At 43.5% G+C, this 6,340-nt stretch overlaps 1 protein-coding gene across 2 annotated transcripts in view; it reads right to left on the reverse strand.

Moving 5' to 3' along the window:
• Nucleotides 1–3,753, reverse strand: part of LOC101655234 (sulfotransferase 1C2) — a 23,887-nt gene extending 20,134 nt beyond the window's left edge. Inside the window, exon 1 of one of the 2 annotated variants that reach the window (XM_045283968.1) lies at nt 3,557–3,753. The gene's annotated coding sequence lies outside the window, so the exon portion shown is untranslated. Of the gene's footprint in view, nt 1–1,006; nt 1,147–3,556 lie in introns of those variants that run through there. The other variant, XM_045283969.1, reaches the window with a different exon arrangement.
• Nucleotides 3,754–6,340: the final 2,587 nt, after the last annotated feature.

Consider the following 6,340-nt stretch of genomic DNA (forward strand, 5'->3'; position numbering starts at 1 on the left):
CACCTTCAAAATAGAGTGATATAACGGTTACAGGAATTTGATGCTTTCTTACCAAGAGAAATATTTACTTTTGGAAGACATAGAGTATTGCAAGAGAATTTTATTTAGAAACTCCCAAGAGGAAGAAAACCATGCCAGCCAGCACTGCCGGCCTTGGAATTTCTTGCCCCCAGCATGCTTGCTAAGCATTTTAAGAGTCCCTCCCCTCCGCCAAGATTCTTAGGAGCTCCCCCAGGGCGCAAAGGTCCTGCGAAATGTAATCCCCAGGTGTTTTCATGGACTCTGCACATGCTTTGCCCACATCTCTACCTTTACCCCCCGTGCCTTGCATCATAACTTTAGAGCTGAAATGATCCTTAATGAGTATGTAACAGTAACTGATTGCTGGAAAGCAATTCAAAGAATCTGCCCCAGGCTCTTTGTAGATGAAGGACCAGAACTAGATGTCCCATCCCAGCAAGTCCGTTTTCATGCTGACTTGTTCTCACAAAGTGAGATGGAGACTCACCATATATTCAGAAAACAAAAGATAAACTATCGCTTAAAGTGTTTTCTAATATAAGAAGCATCTTTATTTATAAATATATCTAAGAAGGTTCTGTTGTTGTTAGCTCTCATTGAATTGGCCCCCAAAGCATGATAGCCTTAGGCACAGCAGAATGAAATGCTGCCCGCTGCTGCACCATGAGTGAAGATGGATGGAATTATTGAGAGCCATTGAGTTTTCCCTGGTTAATAGATGGAAAATAGCCACTACTTTGTCTTGACGTTCTTAGATTTTCATTGGTCACTGTACCACTGCATTTGAAGTAATTGTCTTACGTCCCATTGGGTGTCCTAACAAAATCCCACACAAAAGGTGGCTTTAAAGAAGGGACATTTGTTTTCATATCTATGCACGTATAAATAGTATAAAATACTTATAAATGTTAACAAATATATTAATACAATACATAAATTATACAATATATATACTACTATATTACACGTATTTAAAAAATCAAACCCATTGTCATTGAGTCAATGCTGAGTCCTAGTGACCTCCATGTGGGTTTCGGACACTGTGACTGTGTACGGGAGTAGACAGCCCACTCTCTCTCCTGAGGAGCTGCTGTTGAGTTTGAACTGCCAGCCATGAGGATCACAGCTCAACTCATAACTGCTACACCACCAGGGTTCCTATTATAAATATAGATAAAGTATTAATAAAGATATATAATCTATATTTATGGCTAGTATGGAAAACAGTTAAATGGTTCCTCAAAAAGGTGTACATGGAATTACAATATGGCTGAGAAATACCCTCTTAGGACCATACCCAAGATACCGAAAACATGCATTTATACGAAGTCTTGAACATGAATGCTAGTAGCATCATTATTTATAATCTCTAAAAAATGGGAACATCCAAAATTCAATCAACTGAGGAATGTACAAACAAAATGTGCCTTCTTTTATAATGCAATAGTTTTCACCTGTAAAGTGGAGTGAAGTACTAATGTATGTTTTAGTGTATCTCACTCTGGATGAGCCCCTTTATATAGCATGCAAGTAAAAGAGGATAGACAGATAAGGCCATCTATTTCACTATTTTGCTTATGTGAAATATTTATAGTACATAAATCCAAAGAGAGAGAAAACAGATTAGTGGTTTTCAGAGACTGGGAATTGGAGAAGGTGGGAATGGAGAGTGATTTGTAATGGTCTGGATAATTATTATGTTTTTAAAACAGGGACTGATAAACATACTTAGGACTCCATAGAGGTGGGGATTGTGCAAAATTGTGAATGTAGAGTGTTTGTGTAAGGTGTTTTTTGAGTCACTCTTTGAGATATAAAAGAAACAGATTGAATAGCTCAATGAAGGAAGCAAGGGAGCAGAGACGGGAGAAGACAGATGTGTTCTGTGTTAAGACCACAGTACTGGGGAAGCAGAGTTGAGAAGACAGGACCCTGAGCAGAGAGTCTCTCCCGAGGACCAGCACCCTGAATGTAGTCTCTATCTTCCTAGACTGAGAGCAGAAATGTCTTCATGGCAGTGGGCTCAGTCAGTGGTTTTAAAGGGTATGCAATGCAATGAGCAGTAGGCATGGTGGAATAGTAGAGGCACTAGGGTTATGAGCAGTGAGGAATCTCCCACACCTCACAGCCTCTCATTGCTGAGCCACGTTGACACATGATCCCTGTTCTTGGAGTGCTGGGTTCCTAGTAGACTTCCTTAACAAACAGCTGGAAGCTCTGCCCCCCCCCCACCCCAACCAACCCCCCCATCCTTTAAGAGAAAAGTCAAGAAAGATCTCCTTTGCGAAGCCTTCCCTAACTTCCATGGACAGAAAGAATTGTTTCCTCCCACGTGCTCCTATGGTTTTTCATGTAAGTTTTATAGCTCTCCCTTCACGGTCCTAGCATTAAATGTATATATGTGTAGGACCTGAATAGAGCACCAGGATCTTGTCTGACTCCCCTTTGCAGGCCCTAAGAAAACTCACTGTATTCCAGAAAAACTCATTGCCTTCTAGTTGATGACTTCTCATAGCAGCCCAGTAGATACAGCAGACCTGCCCCTGTGAGTTGCTGAGATGGTCACTCTTTACAGGAGTAGAAAGCCCAGTCATTCTCTCTCAGAGCAGCTCGTGGTTTTGAACTGCAGATCTTGCAGATCACAGCTGAACCCATAAGCACTACACCACCTGGGATCCTATATTTGGATGAGACAATGGCTTTCCTAAAGAGGCAAGCCCCTTTGTGGGGGAAGCAGAAATAGTCCAGGTAGAGAATAAGATTCCCTGGCAGGGGGCAGGGGTGGGGGGAGTTTGGAGGCTGCAGGTAGATCAAGAGAAGAGTAGCAATATTTGTGGAAAATACCTTGGTGGAAAAGAGATATTATTGAGGTGGAAGGTTTGGGGTATTTTGCTTAGAGTTCCTGAATTTCTAAGCTTCACGTGATTAGGTTGTGTCTCTCACTTATTCAAACCCAAACCAAACTCACTGCCACGGGGTCAAGTTATGGCGCTGCTCTAGGACAGGACGGAACAGCCCCTGGGTGTTTCGGAGCCTGGAACACTGCACCACGTAGCAAGGCCAGTCGGCCTCCCTGGAGCAGCTGGTGGTTTTGCACCGCTGAGCTTGCAGTTAGCAGCCTACCTAGTCATCACAGGGCCACAAGGGCTCCCTCTTTCTCACAGATACCTTTCCTTTGAGTTTTCGATTTCTTATGCATTTTTTTGAATTAATGTGATTTATATAGTGGGGTCTCTGGTTGGTGCGAAGAGTGAACATGTTCAAGGTAATAAAAAAGAGTGAACAAGTTCACTGCTAACTGAAAGATTGGAGGTTTGAGTCCACTCAGAGATATTTGGGAAGAGAGAGCTGGTGATCTACTTCTGAAGAACCAGCCCTCGAAAACCCTGGAGAAAACAGTGTTCAGATGCACATGCGTCACTGTCTACGCTATGGCAATGGCTCTTTTCAAAAGATCTATATTGTAGTACCTGGATTGTTATCTTAAGGATTAAAGCATATAAATCAATTAAATAAGGTGTTCTCCAGTTCCTACCTTCACGTTCCAGCTGAGAGTCAGAAGCCCAATGACCAAGGGTGAGTGGATACAAAAAATGCAATCCACGGAAGCAGATGAGCCTCTCTGGTTTGCCAGTTGCAGGGGTTCAAGTACCACTTGGTTGGGGGTATTCCTGGAAATCTTGTATGTAGCTGTCAGCGAGGTGATAAATTGGAGTCAGAACTGAAAGGATGTGAACTGAACAGACATAAATAAATTCGATGACCTGTCCTGATGATAGAATCTGTAAATAATTGCTTTGTGTGGCCTTATCTTCTCTGTAAAATTTAACTTCCTTTAGTTTATGCAAATGAAAGGGTTTTTGGGAGGAACACATTCTTGGAGGTCAGGCACACCATGCGCATTTCTTTTGGTTTATCACTCAGTGTTTTGTGTACACTGATTAATTCCTGTAATAGAGTCTGGCTCTCAGGCTCCTCACAGCTCCTCAGGGTTGGTGTGTAATCTAAGCAGGATTGGGAAATGCGTACTTGGCTCTAGGATTAGATGCCTTCCAATTCCAGTTAAGTTCACATTCTTTTGGTGATTTCTTTGCTTGGCTCTTTGCTTGGCAAACCTATTTTGAGAGTGATTGGTTTAGGTTTTATGATTTTGTTAGATCTCTCAGGGTCGAGATATACCTCTGTCCTTGGCTCCGCATGATTCACACCGAGGGGTGGTTTGTGATCCAGGTGAGTTTTATGAGAGTTAGAAGAAGTTTCAGGTTCACACAGGCACCGGCAGCGCCCCTCACCCGGTGCAGCCTGCCTAGAAACTGCTGGGAAAGTCACACTGTCGGCTCCGGGCTCCTGACTTTTTCAATTATTCTGTGGGGAGGGGTGGTGGACGATCCTGGTCGACCCCATTGGCTGAATTGAATTCACCTGGTCTAGGTGGGCCATCCCAGGTGCAGCGCCCACCCAGGTGTACCTCCCCTTCCTGGCTGGAAACTGAACCTCTGAGCCTGTGCAGTGTATCACTCCTTCATGGGCCAGTAGCGGGGACCTCTGAGCATGTGTAATGGACGCCCCAGTGCCGAAGTTAAACTACCTAACAATTTCTATTTATTTTCCATGAATATAAATTCCTGTCCTTGGTTGGGAATCTCTTTTTGTGGAAACTGTTGAGCTGTTTCTAAGACTTGAGTAAAGAGTGCTTAATTGGGAGTTAGGGCACATTCTATATGGTAGTAGCTTTTCTTCCCCTAAAAGCTCAAAGGCTATCTATCGTTGTTCTCAGATAATGAAGGGCTGATGAAAGGGGGCAGGACGTGGTCGGAGATGGCGCCGGAGGATGGCTCCCTCAGGTTGTAGGGCAGTCGAAGGACGAGTGATTAGGAGCTGCTTTCTCAAAGTGGAGTAAATCACAGTGATTTGAAAGGACTGAAACCTGTAGGACTGGAGCCTTGGGGACACGTTTCAGCCTTGCTGACAGGGCATGACTCAAGGTAAGAAGAAATAGTTCCAAAATGTGCGAATGATTAGAACTTGGACTGTGCAAACTATGAATCCAGGGAAATAGGAAGTCGTCAAAATGGAAACAAAACACATTAAGACTGAGATCCTTGGCGTTATTGAGCTGAAATGGTCTAGTATTGGCCATTTTGAATCAGAAAATGAATCAGCATACATTTTATTGTAGTAGGAATGACGTGATCAAGAGGAACGGCATTGCATTCAAGGTCAAAAAGGGCATTTCAAAATTAATCTAGCAGAACAATGCTGTGATAGGATTATATCTACCAATTTTCAAGGAATCCAATTCATACAACTATTGTTGAAATGTATGCACTAACCATAAAAGCAAGTGATGAGAAATTACAGTATTCTTCAACATCTTCGGTCAGAAATTGACCAAATATGCAATCGTTGCTCTTTGGTGCCATCTAGTGGCCTCTGACCCACACCGACCCTCTCTGTACAACAGAACAAAACACTACACGGTCCTGGGTCATCCTCACAATTGCTCCTATGTCTGAACCCATTGATACAACCATTGTGTCAATCCATCTTGGGAAGGGTCTTCTCTTTTTCCCTGTCCCTCCACTTTACCAAACCTGATGTTCTTTTTCAGGGACATATCTCTCTCGACAATATGTCCAAAGTATGTAAGACGAAGGGGCACTCTGGCCTTACTGCATCCAATACAGGCTTATTTGTCCTTTTAGCGGGCCGTGGTTCTTCCAATCGTCTCCCCCAGAGCCACACCCGAATGCATTGATTCTTCCACGGTCTTCCTTAGGTGATGTCCAACTTTCACCTGCAGATGAGGCCACTGAAAATGCCATGGCTGGGGTCAGGGGCACTTGAGTTGGCAAGGTCAGCAGTTAGAAGCTACCAGCTTCTCCAAGGGAGAAAGGTGGAGCTTGCTTCCTATGTAAAGAGTTACCGGTGGGGCTGAAGGAAGAAGTTCAGCTGCAATGGAGGCATTAGCCAAAAACAAGTCTCCAGGAATTGATGACGTGCCAATAGAAATCTTCCAGCCAGCTGATGGAGCCCTGGAAGCACTTAACTTGCCTATGGCAGGAAATTTGGAAGACAGTTACTTGGTCAACGGACTGGAAAAGGTCCATATTTGTGCCCATTCCAAAGAAAGTCACCAAAGAGAATGTGAAAATTACAGAACAACATCGTTGATATGACAGGCAGAGAAAATTTTGCTGAAGATCATCCAATAATGATTGTAGCAGTATGGTGAGAGTTAGCTGCCAGAGAGTCAGGCCCGATTTAGAAGAGAATATGGAACACGGGATATTACTGCTGATGTCAGATGGATCTTGGC

This window comes from Echinops telfairi, unplaced genomic scaffold, assembly GCF_000313985.2.
Source record: "Echinops telfairi isolate 266 unplaced genomic scaffold, ASM31398v2 ScPeMD7_7467;HRSCAF=8505_1, whole genome shotgun sequence".
Classification (NCBI taxonomy): domain Eukaryota; kingdom Metazoa; phylum Chordata; class Mammalia; order Afrosoricida; family Tenrecidae; genus Echinops; species Echinops telfairi.